At 51.4% G+C, this 12,130-nt stretch overlaps 1 protein-coding gene and 1 pseudogene across 1 annotated transcript in view; both read right to left on the bottom strand.

The window, feature by feature from the left end:
• The window catches only part of LOC147733945 (E3 SUMO-protein ligase KIAA1586-like), a 47,961-nt pseudogene extending 42,439 nt beyond the window's left edge, over positions 1-5,522 (bottom strand).
• The window catches only part of B4GALNT3 (beta-1,4-N-acetyl-galactosaminyltransferase 3), a 919,815-nt gene that overhangs the window by 895,844 nt on the left and 11,841 nt on the right, over positions 1-12,130 (bottom strand). The gene's annotated exons all lie outside the window — the stretch shown is intronic.

The following is a 12,130-nucleotide window of genomic DNA, read 5'->3' as shown; positions in this document are numbered from 1 at the left end:
GAGCTGAGCCTTTATCTGCAGAGTTACAGACAAAAGAGCCCCATCTAGAACTTCACCCCTGCTGTAGTTCCTAAAGCAATGGGTGCATGGGGTGCGGGAGGGTTCACTATGCCTCTGCACAGAGGCAATCTGAAAACTAGAAGTCATGAGTAACACAGTGCCAGATGTGAGGGGACTGTGACATGGTGTTGTTTCTAGGGCTTTATGTGGCATAAAAAATCTGGGGGGGTGGGGAGGGGGTCTCTGCAAAGGGGGTGTTCAATGTAATTAAGGGTGTGGTTTAAAATACCTAGGCTAAATATCTGTGCATAGCATAGTGTTCCTCCCGACTGGTATTATGTTGTTTCTGCCATTGCATCCAGATATATAAAACGGCAAGTATCATTACACCAACAACAAGCCAGGACTATTGGCTTTGTCAATGGTTGGTATTTGCTTAAAATAAAAAAGCAGTAACCATGGCTTTGTTGAATATAAATATTGAAAATACTTCATTTCTCAAATGAGGATAGTGAAAGAACATAAAAAGAACAGGTTAACTTCTTTCACAGGTTCTTTATGTAAACTGTTTTCTAACATTGCAGCATGGGCGTTTTACCTTTTATTTAACAGAACGCCCTGCTGTACACTGAGGCAGGAGGAGGCCACCACATGCTGTCACACCACCGACTGCCACATTGACATTCTGTATGTGGCAATTAGCCGGCATATAGAATGACAATGGACGGCGTGGGGCTGCTCTTGTGCTCGAGGAGGAGTGCGAGGCGCCCCCATCAAGGGGCTAAGGCTTCTCACAGGGGAGCAGTGCTGCTCTCTGTGATGGCCAAAATTACGGACAAAAGGCGTCCGTAAAAGGGATCCTCACGGACAACAAGCGTGAGGTCCCAATTACGGATGGTCCGTGAAATTTACGGACGGTTGGTCACCCTAACCACGGCAAGCTACAGCCGGACTTCAGTGACAAACAAACACCACATGCGCCTCTGCTGTGTTTGCAGCATATTTGCCACGCCTAATTTGAGCCGATGGTTTCCGGTGCTCAGCACCGGCATGTAAAAAAATTAAAATAAAAAAAAAACACCTGCCTTTTTCATGAACACCAGTTATGGACATATTCAATTATGGTAGGCACCAGGAAATTAAGTGATTTGCTCAGAAACACAGGCTGTTGAGCCGACGCCAAGATTCAAACCGGATTCCCAGCTCCAAAGTTGGCAGCTCTTGCCATTACACCACATCCTCTCCCCACTTTTATGGTTAGTAGTTGGTTTTGTTTTAGTCAGTTCTAACAGGAGAAATGAGCTGGTGCAAGCTGCCTCCTGACGAGAGCTCTGGCACTTATGTTTTTATAAATTAACCACTGTGTGTGTCTCAGCCAGGCTGCTGCAGCTTAAGCTGCTGTGGCATTGGCTGGGAAGTGTCTGGAGTCTTATCTCTGCCACACTCTCACACTTTTCACAGGTCTTTAAAAAGACCATTTACATGCCTTTTATGTAAAGGGTAAAGTGGCTTTGTTTTTTCACTGATTTCAGTACCCCATGTGCCCCCATTCTGCCTAATCCTTTCATTGTATTTTACTTTTACTGCCACTGTGGGCGAATGCATTTAGTGAAAAGGCATCTCAGGAGTAGGGATACCACCTTTCCAAAAGAAAACACAGGCCATTTGTTGTTGTTTGAAGAGTCTGCAAAAGGCCTCGCCTTGACACTAAATAGGTTTGTAAATAAAACGGCATGCATTAATATGTAACAGGACATTTCTATTTCTGTTTTCTTTAACTATTAGTCATGGATCATTAATGCAGCCCTGGAACACTTTTAAAAGGTGCTTTCTATTAATATTTGTGTAGTTCCTATATTCCCAATAGGCTCTGCGCATTGGAATAGTATATCCTATAGATTAGACGTAGGACTTAGGTCGACTAGGTCTCTATCGAATATACTAAACTTAATGGTGAGTGCCAGCTAGCCCAGAGGTCACTAGAAACTTTCTCGAATCAACAAGAAGGGATTAGTTTCTGACAACAGCATAAACATGACAACTTTGTTTCCCAACAATAAGAAATATATCTCTCAGAGTCGTAGAAACAATAGATAAGTATTTCACTCAGTCTATCGTGCATGCTTCGTTTCAACAGAGTTGTAGAGAAAAAGAGACAGGCGTTTTCAATAACAAGCATTTGCAATGCAATAGGTCTCGCAGCATTAAAGTTTGAGTTACTGGCATTGTAAATGACAATGCTTTGCATTAATTTTCTTTCTTTAATTTGCAATTGGTATATAAAAACATTGTTTGTGAATGGTTAGTTGTTGCTTATGCTAAGCAAAGTTGGCAGTAATATAGAGTGCTAGTCTTGCTTGTTATAAGCATGCTGATTTAAAGCGCTCTTATACCTGCGGGTAAAGTTTGCGCTATATAAAAGTGAAAACTGATGAATAAAAAAAAAAAGCCTCCCTGTACCATGTCCATTCTTATTCTTTGATGCCACATATCTTTGGGTCCCTGTATTTATTAACTGCACCCGGCTGTGGGAAACTTCCATGGCAGGACCAACGTGTTGCGGGGCAGACACGGGGAATGTAGCCACTGTCCTATGGCTGCACCGCAGGGTAACAGTGTAGGGGCAGGAAGGCAGGCAGTTAGTAGTGCTGTGCCATTACACTGCCGCGAACTTCAATGTGAAATTCTTACAGTGCTGATCCAAGGTACTGATGATTCTCTGCTTGCAGCAATTTCAGGCAGCATATTTTAAATGAGAACACAAAAAGCCACAAGCTTCACTGAACCCTTTTACATAATCTGCTAGTCTGGTATCCCACCCTCTTTCATGCAGTGTTTCCTCCCATGTGAACGGTGTGTAGGTTGGGCTGGGGAAAACACAGTGATTAATCAGGGTGGCAGATAACCTCCAGTATATGCGTGGAATGACATTCTCAAGAGTATTGTTCATTGGAATAATCAGTGGACATTTTCCTCCTGAAGTTATTGGGCCCAATATCAGCTATGTCCTCCCAACAGGACTGAAAGTAGCACAATAGGGGGAACTTTCCTGACAATTTCCACAGAGGGATTTCTAGAATGGGGAATTATCCGGCACACACTCTAAAATTACCATTGAAATGCACTGGACCAGGTCGCTGATCTTCATAGGACAGGGGTGATGCAATGGTCATGTTTTGTGTAAAAATTAGGAGCTTTCCTTAAACATGAGAGAAAGTTGGCAGTCATATTGAGCAGACATATTTCCGTTAGTAGGTGGGCTTTTATTTATAGAGGGGGTGCCTACAAAGGCAGTCGTATAAATATGACTGCATTGATAACAAGCCTACCCCCTTAGATTGGCCTTCCATAGCACTAGGCATGTACAAGAGTTCCAAGGAAGACCGGTCGGGGTCCAGTTTAGCCAATTTTATGCTCTTTCTGGCAAAACGAGCGCTAACTCTACAATGGAAGCCCGAGTTTACCTCTTTCACCACATTTTGGTTCCAAAGTCTCTCAAAATGGGCCACATGTGGTGAGTTCTGTATTGAGGAGAAAACCTCCATAAACACCCTTTGGTAGCAACTTAGGACTCCCTCCTTGAACATCTGGAAATGATTGTTGGTGAAATTCTCCCTCCTTAATTTCACACTGTTCCACCGACACTCTTGAAACACTGATACTCACTAGTTATCAGTCGAATTATCAAAAATCATGCCATTGGGGGGCGTGGCCAAGATGGCGTCCGAGTGAGACGCTTTCTCGGGTCTCTCCGGCGCCGAGCCGAACAAAGCTACTTACAGCACGATCCTGGTGTAGCTGCCCGGGTCCTGAAGGGTGGCGGAAGTGCCCCCAGCACAGCGGAGTGCAGCGGTGCCGCTAGAGGAGCGGTGTGACGCTGGGAACGCCTGCGGAGATCCCTAGCCTTTGGGGCCTAAGAAGCACCGGCCTCCCGTGATCGGGGAGCCGGCTTGGTGACTGCGGCACTCGCGGTGCTTGGCGAGGCGCCGCCGGAACACATTCAGCGCCTGCCGGCAGTGGGAGCGGAGCTCCTGCCGGCAGGGAAACGTGCCTGAGCTTTGGAGCCTTGTCGCAGAGGACGGCGAGGACAGCCGGGAAGTAGCGGTGACTCCGGCGGCAGGACGGAGGAGGTGCGGTGAGAGCGCCGCGGAGCATCCGGACACGGCAGGCCACCGGCGGGTGGCGCAGTGCGGGGCCGGCGGTGAGGAGTGGAGCTACACGGGGCCCAGTTCTGCTGGTGGAACGAGCGGTGCAGGGACGAGGACGGGGCCCAGCAGCGGTGTCGGCGGGGTGAGTGCCTCCCCAGGAAGGGCGGGAGCGGCCATATTGCCTGGGACGACGGGACCTGGCGCTACATACAACAGCTGCGGCGCTACTCTTGGCAGATAGGCGTGGGCTGGCTGGCCGTTTGAATTTGCCGCGTGGTGCTACGGCGACCTGCATCGAGATCCTCGGCCCAGTGTAGGTGGTGGAGGGCCATCTGGTCCGCGGACCCCGCCAGGGGGACGGATTGCTGGGGCCGGACTGCTGCACTCTTGCACTTGGGAACGTCTGGGTACATCAGAGCCTGACGCGGTCCCATTATAGTTCCCTTCCTGGAGGCCACGACGTGGACGGCGCTGATTGCGGAGTGGAGTGTGCCTGCATTGCCCTACCTAGCCCTACCTCCTAATCACGCGCAGTTAGTTGTGGGGACCCCTAACCCCCCCACGTGTGGGCCGCCTGCCTTGGATCTGCCTTCCGTTGCGCCCTGGACAGTGAGGGGGCACCGTTTGAGCTGCCTGGAGGGAAGCGTTGCGGCTCGCGGGCCCCACAGGCTCCCATAGCGTCTGCTACCTGTTGGACTGGGGTGGTCTGACTTCCCGGTCTGCGTGCCACCAGCCGAGATGGCCAACGTGTCGCAAAAGGGGGGTCGTCAGGGTAAGGAGGGTGCCTCCAAGTCCTCTCAGCAGCCGGCATCCCCGGGGGCCAGTAGCTCGCAGAAGGTATCGGACGACGAGGCGCCAGCTACTAAGGCCTTCATGACCGAACTGTTTGCATCCATCAAGGAGGATATTTCTGAGCTCCGGGCTCAATTGGCTTCTGACCTGAGGGAAGTGCGCAGGGACGTGGACGGCATTGGCGAGAGAGTGGCGACCCTGGAAGACCATGATCTGAGCATGGCTAACGATGTGCACCTGCTGCAACAAGATATCATCCGCCTCACCGAACAGAATCTGGACCTGCAGTTGCATACGGAGGACTTGGAAAATCGTTCCAGGAGGAACAACATCCGCATCCGGGCGGTGCCATGGGATGGCGAGGCGGGAGACCTGCGTGGCTACGTCCGGGACTTGTTTTTACAGATTTTGGATGAGGAGGAGGTGACGGAGATCGAGATGGACAGAGTTCACAGAGTTGGTCTGCCTCGGCGCGGTGGGGGTCCCCCTCCTGACATCCTCGTCTGTGTTCATGACTTCCAACTCAAAGAACGTATTCTCCGCAAGGCCAGGGCCATCTCGTCTTTGCAATTCAGGGGCCATGCCCCTCAGCTGTACCAGGACTTGGCAGCCTCCACACTGCGGAAGAGGAGGGAGTTCCGCCCGGTGACTTCCTTCTTGAGAGAACGCAACATCTCCTATTCGTGGGGCCACCCCTTCAGGATCATCTTCCGATGGCAGAATCGGCTGGCACAGATTAACACTCTGCAGGTAGCAAAGGACCTCTTGGGTCTCCAGGATGACCCTCCTTCACAGGGAGCGACTGCTTCGCCAACTCGGAGACGTCATCGCTCGTCCTCTTGGCATAGGGTAGGAGCCTCCCCAGACCGGCGGCGGCCGGACCGCGCTTCTAGTCAGCAGGAAAGGGTCGACGCAGTGGCCTCGGTGGCCTCAGCCACGCTGGCGGATTCGCAACTCGGCTCTGGAGCGGCATGATCCACAGCGGATTTGACTTGACCAGGTTCGGCGCCGGAGGGACTTCGGAGTTCGGTCTGGGGTATGGATGTACTTTTTGGGGAGACACCCCGGACCATGGCCGAGGGGGTTGATCCTTTGGCACCCCTGCTCCGCTTCCGGTTGGGAAGACCTCTCCGGAACCTTGGACTACTGGACTTGATGAGTATTCTGTTTCTCCTTTATGATTTCCATTCCTGTTGTTTGTTGTTCCCTTCCTTATGGGTAAGGTTTGGTGTTGGGGAGGATGGGGGTTCGGGGGCGGGGAGGCTCCATGACTTGCGCTATGCTTGGTTTACTGGTCTGTTGGGGTGGGGTTGGACTGGGGGTTGTTGGGGTCGATGGGGGGGGACCCGTGACGGGGGGCTGAAGGGGATGTTTGTGGTGTGTCTGCAGCTAAGTGCGTACTCTACTGTTGGAACTATTGTGCTGCGCATGATCGGGAAACTGCTAGGTGTCTGTTGCCTGAGGGCGGGGCTGAACGAGGGATGGATGGCACTTGGCATACTGAGAGCGACTTCTGGGGTGTATTTCCGTCATGCCGCTTAGTATTGGGACGTGGAATGTTAAGGGCTTGAATTCGCCACAGAAACGGCAGAGAGTACTGAAGTATGTGATGGATCATCAACTTGATGTGGTTGGACTGCAAGAAACCCACTTGGCTCGGAAGGATGAGTTGAGGCTTCGCCATAGGGCATACCCCATTGTGTACAGGTCTTCCGCAGCTACGAAGCACCGGGGGGTGGCGCTTCTGTTCAGAGCTACGTTGCAGTTTCAACCGGTAGAGGTCCGACACGACAAGGAGGGCCGTTGGCTGATGGTTAAAGGGCACATTCAGGGCAGGCTGTGTACGTTTGTGGTGGTGTATATGCCCAATGCGGGTCAGAACAAGTATTTGCAAGAATTGCTGGTGAAGATTGGGGACTTTGCGGGGGGACACTTATTTGTGCTGGGAGACTTTAATCTGGTGTGGGACAGGGACCTCGATAGCTCAGGGGGTCGTAGGGCGGACACGGGGGTCTTTTCGGAGGCCACGCAGCAGGGGGTGTGGGAGTTGGGTCTAGCAGACGGATGGCGCTTTTTCCACCCTTCCATGAAAGACTACACATTCTTTTCACACGTACACCACTCTTACTCCCGCTTGGACTACATTTTCCTTAGCCAGTCTCTACGGGGGAACATACTGGATGCCGCCATTCTCCCGATCTCGGTGTCGGACCACGGTCTCTTGGTGCTCACTCTTCGTTGGTCGCCACCCGACTCCGCGAACCGAAAGTGGTACTTCCCGGCATCGGTGGTTAGGGACGAGGTTTCTAACCAGGCCTTGCGCCTGGCCATCCGCGAATTTTTCGACTGCAATCCACCGTCGGATACCTCCCTGACGACTACGTGGGACGCCTTTAAGGCGACGATCAGGGGAACATGCTTGGGCCTCAATTCACAACTTAATACCCTGCGTAGAAAGGAACGGGACGCACTGGAAGCCGAGGTGCTTGAACTCGAGAGGGCTCATAAGCTCAATCCCTCGAGGGTGACCCTACGTCCACTTACGGCGGTTAGGGGCAAACTCAAGGCACATTATGCGAATAGGGCCGAACTTACTCTCTTGCGCCTAGGGCGGCATTCGTACTCTAGTGGCAACAAGGTTGGCAGACACTTAGCCCGGCAATTGCGGGACAAGAGGGAACGAGAATACATAGGGGGGGATCAGAGACTCCACAGGTGCTCTTTGTCATAGTGACCGGGCGAAGGCGGACATATTTGGCCGCTTTTATGCCGATCTGTATAAGGGCGAGGAGCTGGATGCGACAGCACAGCGGGAGTTCTTGCAGCGCTTACCACTTCCGCAAGTCTCCAGGGTGTGGAATGATTTGTTAGAGGCTCCGATCACGAGGGAGGAAGTCCTCTCAGCCATCCAAAAGCTGAAATTGCATAAAGCCCCCGGCCCGGATGGGTACACTGCTGTCTTCTATAAAACCTTCGCGACTGAGGTGTGTGATTTTTTAGTGGCCCTCTTCAACGACATGGCTGCGTCCGGAGTGAATGCCGGGACTTTGGCGGAGGCGGTGATAACGGTCCTGCCGAAGCCAGGGAAGGATCCTGAGCTCTGTTCATCCTTTCGCCCCATAGCCTTACTTAATATCGACGCGAAGTTGTATTCAGCGATCCTAGCAAGTCGTCTTCAGGACTTGTTACCGGCGATTGTTCATCCGGATCAGTCCGGATTTATCAAAGGCCGCCAGACGCACGACAATACACGCAGGGTGATTCATCTCATCGAGAAGGCGAACAGGTTCCGCATTCCTGCGGTATTGGTGGGCCTGGATGCGGAGAAGGCCTTCGATCGTGTCGACTGGAGCTTTCTCTTTCACACGATGCAGGCGTTTGGGTTCTCCGACAGATTCCTCACTATGGTGAGGGCTAATTTCTGTAGCCCCCGATCGAGGGTGGCGGTGAACGGACACCTGTCGGCATTCTTCCAGCACTCACGAGGTACCAGACAGGGATGCCCCCTCTCTCCCTTACTGTTTGCGCTCAGCATTGAACCCTTGGCGATGGCGGTCCGGGAGCATGAGGGGGTGAAGGGCATTCCATTCACTGGGGAGCAGCATAAGATCTCTCTCTTTGCAGATGATGTTCTACTGTCGGTGGCTGACCCCGCTAATTCTCTCCCATGCGTACGGGATATATTGCTGGCCTTCGAGGGAGTGGCCGGCTTTAAGGTGAACTACGGCAAATCTTACGTCCTGAATTTAACCCTGTCACAAGCCGACGTTGCCCAGGTTAAAACATCGACGCCACTGGCCTGGGCCTCGGGCTCGATACTTTACTTAGGAATTCACCTCACTCCTACGGTGGGGGGCTTATTTGCAGCCAACTTCCCTCCCCTGCTGGCCAAGACGCGGGCTGAACTGGAGAAGTGGAAGCCCAAATTCCTGTCGTGGCTCGGTAGGGTACATGCCATTAAAATGGTCCTTCTCCCCAAATACTTGTATCTTTTTCAGGGCCTACCGATTCCATTGAGCACTTCATTTTTTAGACAGCTCCGGACCCTGATCTTGAAATTTATCTGGCAGGGAGGTCGGGCTCGGCTGTCGTTTACACTCTTGCGACGGCTGCGAGATGACGGGGGGGGTCGGCCTCCCCGATCTACATCTCTACTATAAAGCTGCCCAACTGAGAGTCATGGTAGAATGGTCACAGCAATTTTCCGACAAACATTGGTTGCATATGGACCGGAGCGTGACTGGCCGGTCCATTTGGGATCTGGCCTGGAAACCCAAGCGCGATCGCCCGGTGAACGCGTACATTAGTACGCCCACAGGGACCACATTGAAAGTATGGGACTCACTGGCGGGGGACGAGCGATGGACGACCTTTCCGTCTCCATTCACTCCGTTACACTTTAACCCGGCGTTCCCGCCGGCACTAGCCGAGGGCCCCTTTGACGCGTGGAGGGAGGGGGGGTGCCGAGCACTGCTCCATCTGTTCCACGGCTCTGAACCCCTGACATTTGAGAATTGCATGCGAGATTACCAAGTGCTGCCAACCGAAAAATATAGGCATTTACAGCTGCTCCACTGGGCCACATCGCCGGGAGTTCGGGAGGCTGCCACGAGGCCTCCTTCTGAATTTGAGGCCTTTCTGCTGAAAACATCTACCATGAAGGGGGCTATCTCCTTTCTATACCGTTTGTTGCTTCGATCAGCCCTTTCCCCTAGACCGCGCTACATGGAACAATGGGAGGAGATGGTGGGGAGGGACATTACCGACGGAGAATGGACGGCGTTGTGGAAGGACATGACGCAATTTAACCACTCAATTCTCCTGCGGGAGGCTCATTTGAAGACACTCACGCAATGGTATATGGTCCCCGCCCGACTTCGACGTATCTACCCGGCCGTTTCGGATAGATGTTGGAGGGGCTGTGGGCTACTGGGGGACTTCCGCCATATTTGGTGGGATTGCCCGATCATCAAACCCTTTTGGGACGAGATTTTATCCCATATCAAAGATATTTTGCAGTATCCCATCGATAATTCTTTGGCTTTCGTACTCCTGGGCCTGAGGGATCCTGGCCTCGAGCATCAGACTCGCGCGGACAAGAAGATTCTATGGCTTTGCCTTGGCGCTGCCAAGCTCACACTGGCGGCGGCCTGGAAACGCAAGGAGGCACCGGCGATCTCACTTTGGCACGCTAGGCTGTGGAGGCTCCTGAGTCTTGAGAGAATGGCGGACATCTTCCTAGGCAACTACAAAAACTTTAGGCACATATGGGGTCCCCTGGTGTCCTTCCTTTCTGCTGGTTTACCCTCGGCAGTGTGCCCGGCATCGTTGAGGACCCTACATTTGTTTCAGTTCTAAGTATGAGTGTTGCATGAGTGAGGGGTGAATGAGGCACCGTCACGGGTGGGAAGGGGGGGGGAGGTGGGAGGGAAGTTGAGTTTAGGTTCCGCTGTTGGGACATTTGTGCCGCTGGGACGAGGCTTAGTTACACGGCTTTGGGACTTTGGAATTTCTATCGGCTGGACCAGAAGTATTCCCCGCATTGGGGTTACTTAAGAGACTACGTCCCTCCTACAGATGCTGGAGCTTGGACTCTACTTGCTTCTCTTGCATTGCATTATTGCCTCGTCTTGCTTTATTGCTTCCCACTGTGTGGGATCTTCTATGCACCCGATGCGGTACCTTTGTTTACTGTTTTTTCTCTGTGTATTGCAAAATAAAAATTTTACAAAAAAAAAAAAAAAAATCATGCCATTAGTTACCGCAACTCCACTTTCTAGGCACTTTATCCCATTACCCTTTCCATGCCCTTGATTATCCCTCCACAGTCAGTAGTTGTCCCTTCCATCCCCCCTCCCAGTTACCATTCCCAGTTTTCAAAATGGTTATAATGATTAGCATGTATTACTATGTCTCAACATGTGCAAAAATATTACGACGGTGAGGTGCATCATTTAGAATCCAACATCTTTCAATATTTTAATGAGATTCCAAGCTAAACATTACCTACTTCTAAAGCATATTAGATGAATGCTTACATGTGCTTCGGTTTAATGTGAACCGTTATATCGCTGTGAATAAACCTACATAATCAAATAAAGCATGTTTGAAAGGAAAAAACAGCTGCCACAGTATGACTCACGGTTTATTCATTTGCATACATTCTCTCTCTGGGTGACTGAATGGTCTCATAATTTCATCATCGGAAGGTTTAAACAAAGAACAAACTCGGCAGTATTGATTCTTTATGATAGATAATACTGATCATTTTTTTAAAAACGCAAACACTCCAGTACTGTAAGCTATACCCCTGCTAGTATTAAACTCAGCACTTGAATATTGGTCTTCTTTCCCATAGAAGAAAAACAATGTGTGCCAATCATCCAAAACCTCTGACTGAAGTATTGCCTTTATAAGAGAAAAACAGGGTGTGCATAGGTCTATACAAATCCTATGCTACGCGGTTTATATAAAGGACTTTAGCTTTTTCTGTAAGATAACAAACATGACTAAACAAAAGTACCCTACACACCATGAATCGCACACCAACCAGTCAATGACAAGAGGATTTTAGCTTTTAAGTTAAAGAGCAGGCTGCCCTGCTGGAGTCACAGGGTCTACACTCCTGTTCAGCGGGAACTCTCGAGGGTCAAAGTCCTTCCCACCGACGTGCCTGAAGCCTCAGGGTCCGGGGCCCTCGATAACGATACGAATCATGCCGGACATGCTGCCGGAGTGCGCGTCCGGGAGGTAGGCCTCTAGGGGCTGGTCCTACGCGATCTCCCCGCATCCGCAGAAGGGAATGCCAGGGAGAGCTTAAACAATCCCTGAGTCCTGCACACTCTTCCCCCGTCGTTAGAAGGGAGGGAGGAAGGAAGGAACACCCACAGCCTGTTGCCAGCAGCCGCACGGCTAAACCGGAAGAGCCAGAGGCAAAATAGGGAGGAGACAACGCCCCAGAGAACGCACGAATAACCTGTGGGCTGAAAATCCTCGCCTCTCAGGAACATAGCTTTGCCCTGCCCTGTCACTGCCTCTTCCTTGTATGGAAAAGCACATCAAACGCCGGGGACTCTTCAAATGTGCATTCCTCGTCGCAGCTGAGCCTGGACTGCCTCAGTCCTACACTATAACCATCCCACCCTAATAACTAGAGCCGCCGGAAGCTACAATCAACAAGTAATGTCTGC

This window comes from Lissotriton vulgaris, chromosome 1_2, assembly GCF_964263255.1.
Source record: "Lissotriton vulgaris chromosome 1_2, aLisVul1.2, whole genome shotgun sequence".
Taxonomy (NCBI): domain Eukaryota; kingdom Metazoa; phylum Chordata; class Amphibia; order Caudata; family Salamandridae; genus Lissotriton; species Lissotriton vulgaris.
This window is presented reverse-complemented; position numbering and strand designations above follow the sequence as displayed.